Source organism: Lutra lutra, chromosome 2 (assembly GCF_902655055.1).
Source record: "Lutra lutra chromosome 2, mLutLut1.2, whole genome shotgun sequence".
NCBI lineage: Eukaryota > Metazoa > Chordata > Mammalia > Carnivora > Mustelidae > Lutra > Lutra lutra.
In genome coordinates, this window is record NC_062279.1 from 173,548,373 (window position 1) to 173,561,978 (window position 13,606).

Here is a 13,606-nt window from a genome sequence, read left to right on the forward strand (position 1 = left end):
AAACTAAAAACAACTCAAATGTGTCTCAACTCATGAATGGATGTACAAACTAGTGTATCCACAGTGTGAACTATTTACGCAAGAGTTTGAATTAATTCCAGAAAGTCTGATGCTATGTTAAAGAAGCCAGGCCCAAAAGGTTACACATGATACGATTCCATTTCTGTGAGAGAAACTGGTCAGCGATTGAGGCGGGTGAAGGGACTGATGACAGAGAGACTCAAGGGAACTTATTTGAGGTGATGGGTGACTTCTAGATTGTGTTTGTTGTGATTGATTGTGTAGTATGTGTTTGTCAAAAGTTATAGGATTATGTACTAAAATGTAATCTATATATCTAAAGTATATCTCATTAAACCGGATTAAAAGTAATGATCCACTTTTAACCATAACATTAATAGATGCAGTTAAGGGGGTGCCTGGGTGACTCAGTTGGTTGAACATCTGACTCTTGATTTCGGTTCAGGTCATGATTCCTGGGTCATGAGAACAAGCCCTGCAAAGGGCGCTGCGTTCAGTGGGGGAGTTTGCTGGAGATTGTCTCTCCCTTCCCCTCCGCCCTCCTGCCCCTGCTCACATACACTCTCTCTAAAATAGATAAATCTAAAAAAAAAAAAAAAAAGTAGATGAGTTAAAAAAAAAAGATAGCTGAGCCAAATTGAGTATAAAAAGTTCAGAAAATAAATAAACAAGGAAAAAGAAATAATCACCTATAACTATAGCTCCTACAGATGGACTGTGTTAACAGCACGAGGTACATAGGTTTTTTATATAAAGTTTTATAGCTCACTTGGATTTCTTAATATCTTTGCATGACCATTTTCTCCTATGTTATCATTCCCCGTGGCCACAGGGTACTCCACTGTATAAACATACCCCAGATGATTTAACAAATTCTCTATTATTGGACATTAAGGTTATTTATAGTTTTTCACTTTCATAAGTGGTGCTGCTCTAAGCATTCTTATATGCATATTTGTGGATAACCGTGATTTTTTTCTTTAGGATAAATTCGTAGGAATGACATTGCTGGTTCAAAGGAAAGGCGCATTTTTAGGGATATTTATATAAGTGTTATCAAATCGCCCTGCGGAGAGTTTGCACCAGTTTCCCTAAGCCTATTTTTAGGTTCTCTTTCTTTTTATCCCCATTTCACAAATTTCCTTCTAAATTCATCCTGCCCCTCTCTTAATAGAAAAATTCCAGCCCAGAAACTACTCATCGGAGGACTTTCTGAAGGGTTGCATATAGAAGAAGAGGGTCTTGTGAAAGGATCCTGTTGTAGTCCCTGTCTCTTCTCCTGCCCTCCTCACTTCCTATGGGCTGGAGCTTCCCCCCACCAACTAAATAAGCTTAATTTATTAGTTAATAATTCATTTTTTTTGTTTTAAAAATATCTTATTTATTTATTTGAGAGAGAGTGAGAGAGAGAGCACGAGTGGAGAGAGAGGCAGAGGGAGACGGAGAAGCAGACTCCCCATTGAGCAGGGAGCCCGATGCGGGGCTCAATCCCAGGACCCTGAGTTCGGGAACTGAGCTGAAGGCAGATGCTTAACCACACAGGTGTCCTAATAATTAATTTTTCTCACAGAATGATTTTAATTATCAAGCTAAGAGGACTGAAGCTCAATGGGAAAAAAAAATCAACTTCACATTTAATTTAGTATACAAACCTATGCTAATGTGTGATTTCTGATCAATGCCATGTGTGCTGAAAACCTCTTATGGAGCCCAGTGCTGGTGTCAAGGGCTTTCAGAGGTTTGAGACCCCAGGCTTGGGCCCATGGGTCTGGAGGAAACAACCAGGAATAAGGGGTCCCCCGTTCTAGGGAGCACCCTGTCGTCGGTCAGTTCTGAGCTCCACACCTGTCCACTCACCATCTGGCAGTCCTGGGTCCTTAAATAATTACTTTAGTGAAGCCTAATAATGTTCCTCTTACCTGATGTTGTGAAGTCAAAAGAAGACATTGCTTCTGAAAGCATCTGAAAAGCATCAAGTATGATTCGAAACTGCCTATGAGTATTATTATTTTTTTGTTGTGATAACACTGGAGAACATTTCAGAAAGGATCAGCTCAAGGGTTCAAGAACCCTCAGTTCCACTCCCAGAAACCTGAATGAGTGCGATGACCCTTTCCCTTGCTGGGCCCCGGGGTTAGACCTGGGGTGGCCGAGGGTGGTGTTCTCAGAGAGTTCCCCTCGAACCAGCCTCTCAGATATACTCCTATCTTTAGTTTTATCCCTTCAGAAACTGGTCTTAATCCTGGAGATGGCAAGGAGCTGTTCTGATTACATTTCGGGGAGCTGGGGCAAGGAAGTCAGGTTCGCATTTTGGAAAGAACAGTGGGGCGGCAGGCTGGGGAGGAATGGGAGGGGCGCCCGCAGGTTGCCTGTCTGCCTCCAGTCCCACTCTGCACTGTTATCGCTCCCTTGCCACTGGGATTCCAGATAGATGGGGCCCTTGGAAGGCCCCAGAAGCCTGGTGGAGAGCAAGTTAGGGAGAAGCCAGGGTACTTCCACTCCTTCCTTCTCTGGCAGCATCTCCTTTAGAAGCTGCATCTCTCCAACCATTCCAGCTCCTGCTGAGTTTTGGCCCTGGTCACACCCCTGACCCCGCCTCTGGGCTCTGGCCAACTTTTCTCCTCCCTGCCCTGGGAGCCCTAGCTACTTCCTGCAGCTCTTTGAATTGCCTGCAACCTCCTGTGGAGCTCCCAGCTTTTCTATCAATTGCGAACCAATTCCCTATACTCAATTTCCACTTTTGGAAACACCTAGAATGGCTTCTGTTATCTGGATGGATTCTGAGGGAGTAAGAGGGGAGCAAGAGCAGGTAGCAATTCAGTTTCAACAGACGTTCATGAAAAACTCAGGGTGCAGGTCCAGTCTCCAAGGGGAAGACAGGCATGCAGATGGACAGTTTGCCTTGGACTGTTGTACCAAGTGCACCATGGGGGTGTGGACAAGGACATGGGAGCCCAGTCACAAGGTAATGGCTCTCTCTAGCGTTTGCATGTCAAGACTCAAGAACACCTTGAACAAAGGCAGAGGCGGATGATTGGAAAAAGGAATTGATGGGCAATTGGATACGAAAGATGAGGGAAAAGAGGGGCTGGAAAAGGTCCACAGGGAACCTTGGAGGGTCTCTCTAATTCTGGAGGGGACCTCCAATTCTGCTTCCACCCTCTTTAGAGTGTGAAATTCTCTCTATCTTTCCAAATGTAGTTCAAAAGCTATCTCAACCATGATTTTCTCTGCTGGGAACATGAATTTTAAAAGCCTTATTTAAGGGGCGCCTGGGTGACTCAGTTGGTTAAGCTTCTGCCCTCAGCTCAGGTCATGATCTCAGGGTCCTGGGATCAAGCCCTGCTCGGGCTCTCTGCTCAGCCAGAGTCTGCTTGTCCCTTTCCCTCTGCTCCTTCCCGTGCTTGTGCTCTCTCTCTCTTTCTCCGAATAAATGAATAAATCTTTAATAAATAATAATAATAATAATTAAAATTAAACCTCATTTTTTGTTTTTGTTTTTTTAGTAGCCTCCAGGCCCAGCATGGAGCCCAACTTGGGGCTTGAACTCAAGACCCTGAGATCAAGACCTAAGCTGAGATCAAGAGTCAGATGCTTCACTGACTGAGCCACCCAGGTGCCTCCTGGCTCTTTTGTGTTTTAAGGTCAACACCATTGACCTCCACAGTGGAAATTCTTTTTCCCACCTCTGTACTTTCTTACCACTTCATCTTGGCACTGTTCAAGCACATACCCACTTCTCTTATATTCTAATAAACGGTCTGTAAGAAGGACTAACACTTACAAAGCACCTGCTTTGTGCCGGAAAAGTATTAGCTTGTCCACCATTTTGTTCCCACAGTGACCTATGTGGGGAAGGGGCAGCAATTACTAGTCTCTGTATTACAGATGAGGAAACTGAGCTGTGGGAAGATTTAAGGATTTGTGCAAGGATGCACAGCGGCTGAACAGCAAAGTCCAGACTTATTATGTCTTCAGGGTTTACACTCTTAATCACCCCATCACATAACCCCCTCTATATACTCTCTCTCCATACTATGTTCAGACTTTTTCCCTACAGAGAACATGAAACTTCTTGGGACACTGGTCTTGGATATACTGATGGGATATACGAAACCCATTTCTTGAACACCCCAGGCCTTTGCACATGCTGCTCCCTTGTTGAGAACATGTCCCCTGACCTTTGCCTCGTGGCTTCTGCTCAATCTTCGGGTCAGGTTTGGATACTACATCCTGAGCAAGATCCCTCCTGCCCATCCTAATAAATCAGACCCCTCTCTCCTGTTCATTTCCTTCAGAGAACATTGTTCAAGTTATGTATTTGTTTGTTTCCTTGCATGGATTCTGCCTTCCTCAACTAGATTATAAGTCTGAGAAGGCAGCACACACACCCGTTGTACTCACCACTGGTTGCCCATAAGGGCATCTAGCACATAGTAGAAGGCAAATTAACAAGGAAGGATGGTATCTTCTCACTGGGATACATAAGATATGTTCTCATCTTCATGTGACACCATTATTAAGAAATAATTCTGAATAGGAATGCGATGGTAGGAGCAATCATACGGAAATTGGAAACTGAGAGTTTTTAAAAAGACCCTAAAGGTAAGAAATGTAGTGATCGAAGGGGCATGCATACCGAATGCTTATAATAGGAATGTCCACAACAGTCAAACTATGGAAAGAACCTAAATGTCCATCAACAGATGAATGGATAAAGAAGATGTGGTGTATATATGCAGTGGAATACTATGCAGCCATCAAACCCCGAAATCTTCCATTTGCAGCGACGTGGATGGAACTAGAGGGTATTATGCTAAGAGAAATAAATCAGTCAGAGAAAGACAATTACCATATGATCTCTCTGATATGAGGAATTTGAGAAACAAGACAGAGGATCACAGAGGAAGGTGGGGAGAATGAAACGAGATGAAACCAGAGAGAGAGAGAAACCATAAGAGACTCTTAATCTCATGAAACAAACTGAAGGTTGCTGGGGGGTGGGAGGGTAGTGTTAAGTTGGCTGGGTGTTGGACATCAGGGAGGGTATGTGCTATGGTGAGTGCTGTGAGTTGTGTAAGACTGATGATTCACAGACCTGTAACCCTGGTGCAAATAATACATTATATGTTAAAAAAATAATTAATTAATTAATTAAAAAAAAGATCCTAAAGGTAAAAAAAGAATGATACAAGATATTCTCAAAGAAAACATGTCCAGTGAGCCCATCAGTGGAATATATAACTTCCCTTAAAAAATAAAATGACTAAGACTGTTTGGCCTGCATTTACTTAAGTTTTGTTATCACTTTCATATCTGAGATGAACCCAGCCCGCATTTTGGTTCACCTGAGTCATGGATGCTTTCCCAAAAAGTCCCTTCACACCCTGACTCAAGCTCCCGGGGAGATGCCATGGAAAACCAAGACATTAGGGTACAACTGGTGAATTTCATGGTTAGTCATGAAGCCCCTGAAATTTAACACCTGTTAGATTGCAACTATAAATTTTGCAATTTTTGAGATGAATGATATGCCATTGAACCTGGAAGCTAATTATAGCAAGAAGGCCTTATGATAACAAATGCTTGTCACTGAGTTATGAAATCAGCGTACACAGGCCCTGCCTTTGCTCACAGATTATTACATGTATCGGTATATTGGTTAACCTCCCAAATTACAAGATCCCAGCAGCTTTCAAATTTTTCTTTGAAGAACTTTAACATTTGAAATAATTCAGTTCCTTTGTGTAATATATTCTACTTTAGGAACGGATGTCTGGCTAATAATAGTACAAAACCTGAAATAGGGAAAGGATTTAAAAACTTTTCTTAACTAGGTGAAGAAAATACCGACAAGATGTAAGAAGCAGCAGCTTGGCAAGTCTCCTAGGGATCTTAAATATGTGTGTGCATACTCGTGGGCACACACCACTATCATTCAGTCACCAAGTGTTTGGTCAGCAGTGTGATCGAGTCAAATATGCAACAGATGGACCCATAGTCATGTTTCTTTGACCCCTGGAGGCCCATTTTACAGACTAGGAAACTAAGGCATAAAGAAGCCGAGTACCTTAGAAGGTCATCTAGCACAGTGCTCCTTGGAGAGGAATCCTGGACCAGTAGCATCCCTTGGAAGCTTTCTATAAATACAGATCTCAGAGCTCCCAAGACCGAGAGAATCAGAATCGACATTTGAGTAAGATCCCCTGGGGATTTGGATCTAGTCCTCAAGTGTGAGAAACACCAGTGTGAATGACTCATGCTGGAGGTGAGATGGCCATCCTGACCTGGTTTAGATACAGTGCCCCACCTTGGGTCTTGGTTGGGATGTCATCTCCTTCAGGGAACTTCCCATGACCTTCCTCATTCTATTTGTTCTCCTTACCATGAGATTTCAGGGTACCCTCTACTTTCGAAGTCATGAAAACTGCCACATTTTATAGCCAATGAATGCGGACAGACAATTCAATAGGCAACTACAAGAAGCTCCATGAGGGCCAGGATCCCATGTTCTATATCCTGGTGCTCAAGGCTCACTGGATAGACAAATGAGAGACACGCATTCAGGGGTATCGTCTTCCCCAGAATAGTTTCATTACAGAAACACCAGGTACATGTCTGTATTTGAATGACCTTTTGGATCTGTCTTCACTTAAAAGCTTCAGAGCAGTCTGTAATACTCCCATTTCCCTTTAGAGCCCTAGCTGGCCATTTATGAGGTCTAGTGAATGAACTTCAACAGCTGGTAATAACCACACCTCAAGTATCATCCCAATAAAATCCAGTAATTAGGGCAGCACCTTTCCTATCATTTTCAGGCCAGAGGGCCCCACCCTGTCCCCTAATTACCATGATCTGCAGGGCACAGCCCCAGGAAACAAACAAGGAAGCCCTTTCTACCAGCTCTTCCTCAGTCTGTTGCCAACTTACAAAGTGGCCCTGTCTCGTCCTGCTAAATAAACTGCTGTGGTTTGGGAAGGAATTGTTGCCTCTTTTTTTTTTTTTTAAATTAGATTTTATTTATTTATTTGGCAGAGAGAGACACAGCGAGAGAGGGAACACATGCAGGGAGAGTGGGAGAGGGAGAAGCAGGCTCCCCACTGAGCAGGGAGCCCAATGGGATGCTCGATCCCAGGACCCTGGGGTCATGACCTCAGCTGAAGGCAAAGGCTTAATGATTGAGCCACCCGGGCACCCTGAATTGTTGCCTCTTTTTAAATGGTGTTTGAAGTTCTGGGTATGACAGTATTTGCAGTCATCAGAGGTCACCCACCAGTTGGCTAATTCATAAGCTATTCAGAGGTAGGATCCTTGAGGAAGCAGGCAGTTTGCAAATGTCCTGTACACTCACACACACAAACACACTCATGGAAGATGTGTGAATTGGCTTTGGAGGCTTTCCAGCTCTTCTAAGCAAAGTGGTCAGTTCTCTAGCTGACTTTTAAAGTTTCCCTGGGATTAAGGCACCTCCATACCAAAGTTGGCTTTTTTTTTTTTTTTTTTTCAAAATCTGCTTTCTATGTTAGTCTGGCATGTACATAACACTTTCTTGAAGACTGGAAAAAGAAGTTCAGATGATGGTGTAAAAGAAATGCAGAACAACATGTATGATGTGTGAGTGAATTATGCTGTCCAAGGGGCACAGGCTTGGGGTGGAGCAGTGGAGCTAAATTGCAGGTAAGAGAGCTATGTTGAAAGTAAAGGGAAGAGGAAGGGGTACCTGGGAGGCTCAGTCAGTTAGGCATCTGCCTTCAGCTCCGGTCATGATCCCAGGGTCCTGGGATTGAGTCCCTGCATCAGGCTTCTTGCTCAGTGGGGAGTCTGCTTCTCCCTCTCCCTCTGCCTGCTGCTCCCCCTGCTTGTGCTCTCTCTCTCTCTCTCAAATAAATAAATAAAATTTATTTTTTTAAAGATTTTATTTATTATTTGACAGACAGAGATCACAAGTAGGCAGAGAGGCAGGCAGAGAGAGAGGAAGGGAAGCAGGCTCCCTGCTGAGCAGAGAGCCCGATGCGGGACTCGATCCCAGGACCCTGAGATCATGACCTGAGCCGAAGGCAGCGGCTTAACCCACTGAGCCACCCAGGTGCCCTAAATAAATAAAATTTAAAAGAAAGTAGAGAGAAGTGCTTGAATGTACAGGTTTACAGATAAAATTTGAGTGGCTTTTGAAGATATTACCTAGGTAGGTTATGGGACTACTCTTCTAGAAATGACTTTAGAAAAGAGAATATTCTCTGGACTGGCTTATGTTTAATTCTCTGTAGTGGCAACAGTATGAATGGCACAACCTTTATATGGACACATTTTTCCCCCCACTCCTCTGATATCCCCTTCTGACAGTGCCTGAAGGGGTCATGATTTCGGTTGGCCCCTCCCTTGTATACTCCAAATCCATTAAAATTCTCACCTCCACAAAATCTTTCTAGACAAACGAGAAATAGACACAGGGGTGCCTGCGTGGCTCAGTTGGTTAAGCATCTGACTCTTGATTTCAGCTCAGGTCATGATCTCAGCGTTGTGAGATCGAGCCCCACACCAGGCTCTGTGCTGTGTGTGGGGCCTGCTTAAGATTCTTTCTCTTTCCCTCTCCCTCTCTCTCTCTGCCCCTCCCCATTCTAAAAAAAGGCGGGAATAAACTTCAAACTCTATTTTTTTCCTGAAGGAATAGCGGAATTGATATTCATGAGGTGCCTCCAAAGTACCCACTCAGCCTAGACTCTCTTGTTTATCTGACTTCACTGAATCTTCCTGACAGCTGTGCCTCTTTACCTACATATCTGGTATATTTCATTTTTTCTCAGTCGAGGCAGTTTTAGGGGGATTAAGTCATTTACCTATGGTCATGCAAATTAACCCAAATAATTAACTCTAAAACTCATACTCCTTTCCTTATTCCTTCCTGCTTCTAAATGTGCTCATTTTTTTTCTGCATGCACGAAGACAGACATGCAGACACACAAAATCTATCCTCAACATTCAACAAAATATAATATTTTAATTTATATCTACATTAGATATCTATACTGTTTGTAACAACCATCTCTTAAGTTTTACATGATTGGGCTCAAATGTTGAAAATATACATTTTCTTTTAATGATACTGCAAATTCCTCAGAGATGAGCCCAACATTTTAATCGGTTTCTATTCCTCCTCCCATCTGGCTCCCTGGCTTTAGCACAGACAGTTCTGGCACTCAGTAGATATTAGTACGTGTTTGATGACCAATAGAAGACAAGAGGTCTATCTATTGAACTTGCTTTTTCATTCATCTTCAAAAAATCCTGGCAAGGAAACCCCAGAGGTGTCCTATTCACAAAAGAGAATCCACTGCAAATGCCTTTCATCCATCTGTCATCAACACTGCTTTTTAAAAAATTAAGCTTCCTACCTGAGGTTCCAACTTAGAAATCTGACCATCCTAAATGGAACCAGAAGTCTTTGTCGGTAGCCAAGGATATGGCCCGGCACGGGTGGACTTGGCCTTGGCTCTCAGAGCCCTTTCAAGGTTATGGGATTATAATGCACGATGAGTCAGGACAGGAGCTAATGGCCTAGTGACATCAGGCTGAGACATTTCAGGGAGCTAAATATTGCACCAACAGCCTATGCCCTGTTTTGCCTCTCTTACAGGATTTTAACCGCAATTCGCTATTGGCTTTTAAAATATTTCTCTTCTGTTGTCATGTTAGACTTTTTGTTAGGCCCCCATGGACTGAAAACAGTGTGTCGGTCAGGGTCCTGGCAGGAAAAGGCGGGTATATGCAAATGGGGACATTTACCAAAGTACAGACAGAGTTAAGGAAAACTGAGCAGGAATGGAGCAGGGACCTGTGATTAGCAACATGGGGGAGCGGGTACTACTCTTGGCCTAAAGGAGCAGAAGAAAAACTGTTTACTAGAAACTGGAGAGAATAACTGTGAACACAGGGCAATATGACCTTTAAATGGTAACAGGCAGCATCCTTGAAAGGAATGGACTAGGGAAATCAATACCTTGACCTCACCCACTGCCTGCTCTCGTGTCTCCTCCCATTGGGTGGACCCAACTAGAAGTCAATAAACAAGAGACTCCTGATGCAGTTTGGATAAGTCAACCTTTTGAAGGACAGGGCAGCAAGAAGAAGGATGAGGATAGACCTGTGGGCACACGGAAATGTCAGGCCAAAGCAGCATCCTTCAAATCATCCTGTTTGGAAACTACCTCTACTGGATAGTTTAGAAATAGTTACTTAGAAATAGATAGTCTTAGAAATAAGAGAGTCGAATGAAAGGATAAGTTTGTAAAACACTAACCTCTTTACTCTAGGACTTCTTTGGAATTCTAAAATGCAAGCAGACAGTACGTTTCTTTAACGGAGACAGTCTGTTTCCCAAAATTAGTTGGCCAAGACCACGATCCTTATTTTAAGAAGCATCTCATAGCTTTTGCCTCATCAAGAACTTGCTTTAGTTAAAGACCTATTGAATAAAAGCAAAAACAAACAAAAAGACTGAAACAATAATAAAGAAATCAGGAAATCTTCGAGGTTGGTGTTGCTAAGTTACAGGCAACACGATAATTTTTAGTTGTCAATGAACAGTGACCCAAAACCCAAAAAAGAACATCACCTGGTGTTTTACTAGTCTGGGTCTGGCTTTGACATGAAAGAGTGTAAAGGAGGCCTGGCCAAGTCCCATGACCTCAGCCTCCACATGGGTCCAGCTGGTGACACCGTCACCCTCTTCTTTTTCTCTGAAACTGGAAAATGCCACTAGCCTCTCACGACCACCCACAGTTGCGCCATGAGCCTGTGCATGTGGGTGGTCTGTCTGTACCTGGCAGCAGGACCGCCTCATGCTCAAATCAGCATGGGACAAACTGGCCATTTACTCAACTCATTTTGGTCTTTCTTGCCACTCAACTCTCTGAGGCACAGTGTGGGAAAACGAACGAATGAACCAACCAACCAATCAACCAACAACTTACCTTGTTGATTGATCACCAACTGTATAAATAGTAGTTTCCTAGCCACAGATCCTAACAATCCTCCATTCATCTACAGTCTTTTGCCACTCTTAAAGTCCTCCACAGATTTTCTTATTTAAACATCACGAAAGTTCTGCGAGACGTACTTGCAGCTCTTTACCAGGGGGGAAACCAAGTCTCAAAGAAGTGAAGTGACTTACTCAAGGTCGCCTGGCAATGATGGGACTGGACACTAGGTATTTTGGTCCCTAAATTGCTGCTTTCCTTATCTCGTTGTCTAGATAATGTGAGGAGGAGAAATGGTATTTGAAACCCAAAGCACTTATGGGATACTACCTACATTCAGACAGAAAATCTACCAGTATACTCTTCCCTTTCTCTCACAGAGACAGAAGAAAGAGAAAGAAAAATCCCCTTTCAAAGCCCATGTCTAGTTTGTTGCTGCTGGAGTGGACTGGCCAGGGCTTGGTAGGACATAGCCATCAACTTTCAGTGATGCAGTGAAGGTGAGGGGAGAGGGTAGAGATGAATTCATCCACATTAAAAAGTGCAGAGAATTGAGTTCAAAGGTGAGAGGAAACCAAAGAGTGGTGGTGGGAGGACACAGGATAAGGAAGTCTAAAGCAAGTTGGAGGGCACAATGACACACGGTCATGAGACAGATTGATTTGTAAGGATAGGACGGTCCATTGTCTGACTTGAAGCTGTTCAGAGTTTTGGCGCCATAATTCTTTTCTGACCCTCAAATTCGAGTCTTGTGTGGTTGGTGCTTTTGGGGAAACCAAAGGAGAGAAGCTGAGTGCCCCAGTGTGGGCGGCCTGTGGGCAAACAGCAAGGCACTTGTTCACTGGACTGATTCAGGGGAAACAAGCTCAGAGATGGCAGTGATGGGGAAGAAGACAAGACCCAGAGGACGCTTTTCTAACCCCAAGAATCCCCAGAGGATTTGGGGGCCCAAGTGCATCCACTGAATGCAGGGTGGAGTTGAACAATGTTACTGGCCCGCAAACAACCCAATACTTTGACCCTGGGGCCTTTGCTATATCTCTCCAGGTTGTCCCCACCACGGCAGTGTGAGAGTCCCAGAGGAACTTCTGGCTCCCAGGCCCCTACTTTCTAAGCTTCAAGCACTCAAGGGGTATCTCTTCCTATTCCTGTTAGCCCCTATGTGACTGTAAGCCCCCCCAGACCCCCCACCATTCCTGCCTCACACTTCTGACTCCAGGAGCCCTTTTATTCGATGATTCCTGCAGTTACAGAAAGCTATAGATTTGGGAGGGTTGGTTTACTTATTTTTAACTGCTCAGTCTCAGCTGACCTGAGCAGGGCTCCCAACCCCCTGATGGGAGTTGGCCTCCTCTTGTGCGAATACCAAGCCCATTGGCGGCCCCATTTCTGTTGCTTCCCAGGAAGCATGGATTCTGAGCACCAGCTGTGACCCCAGGATTCCGCACTGTTCTGGGGATGCCCACTGGCCACTCACCTGTCCTCGGGCGGTTATAGCTCTACTTTTCCCTCTCTTCCATTCTCCTGTTTGGTTCAGAGTTCCCTGGCATCATGCAGGAACACGGTACCCTGCCAAATGTGAGCAGAGAGTGCCATGGTCAAATGATCTAGCCACGGTAGGTGAAAAATGGTATCCCAGAGACGTCCATGCTCTCGTTCCTGGAGCCTACAACTATGTCACAACCATGCAGCAAGAGGCCCTCTGCAGGTATAATTAAATCAAGGACCTTGAGATAGGGAGATTATCTTGGATTATTCAGGTGGGCTCAGTGTAATCACGAGGCTCTTTACAGGAAGGAGGCAGGAGGTCAGAGTCAGAGGAGATGGGCCATTAGATCATCACTGGGGGCAGGAGCTACAAGCCAAGGAATGTGAGCAGCCCTGGGAGCCGGAAAAGGCGAGAAAACAAAGTCTCCCTTAGAGTTTCAGGAGGAACACAGGCCTGCTGAAACCTTGATTTTAGCCCAGTGAACTGTACTTTGAACTCTGACCTCCAGAACTGTAAGATAATAAGGATGTGTTGATTTAAGCCACTACATTGGTAACAATTTGTCACAGACAAAGCAGGGAAACTGGAATCCTAAAGAAATAAAACCTGGGTCAGAAAACATTTTCTGGATGTTTGTGTATTATAAAGAGAGAAAGAGTACTGAAGAAGAAACTGCAAAGTCAAAATAAAATGTATTCAAATCTTATCACCCTCAGACGACATGTCTGTCATTTGGCCCTGTTCCCTTTGAATAGTTGGCCCCACGGATTTTTAAAAATGGAGTTAGAATTGGAACGCACGTAAAACTTTGTGATTGCTTAATCATAAACATACTTCCAAGTTGCTACCCAGTCTTTATAATTATCGTCTTAAAATACTCCACAGTCCTTCCCCGAGAGAATCTGCCGTAATAGACCAAATGTTTCCACATAATATACCAAATATTTTGGCTGAAGCCAGTGCTTTGCTATCCCAGCAAGCCAGCCAAATGAGTTCGTATCCTAGATGAGCACAAGTTTTGACAGCGGAGCCGTGGAATGGCCTTCAGAAAAAGTCCTTCATGCTTCTGGGGCCTCAGAGAGAAATGGGACTGAGAGCCATCTCTCTCTGGAGCTGCCAT

General features: G+C 44.0%; 1 long non-coding RNA gene across 1 annotated transcript; it reads right to left on the reverse strand.

The window, feature by feature from the left end:
- Positions 1-4,700: 4,700 nt before the first annotated feature.
- Positions 4,701-12,519, reverse strand: LOC125093631 (uncharacterized). The gene is made up of 3 exons (XR_007125302.1): positions 12,475-12,519; positions 10,319-10,483; positions 4,701-4,837 (listed from the first exon to the last, which is right to left on the reverse strand). It is a non-coding gene; the product is annotated as an uncharacterized LOC125093631 (long non-coding RNA).
- Between the last annotated feature and the right edge of the window lie 1,087 nt (positions 12,520-13,606).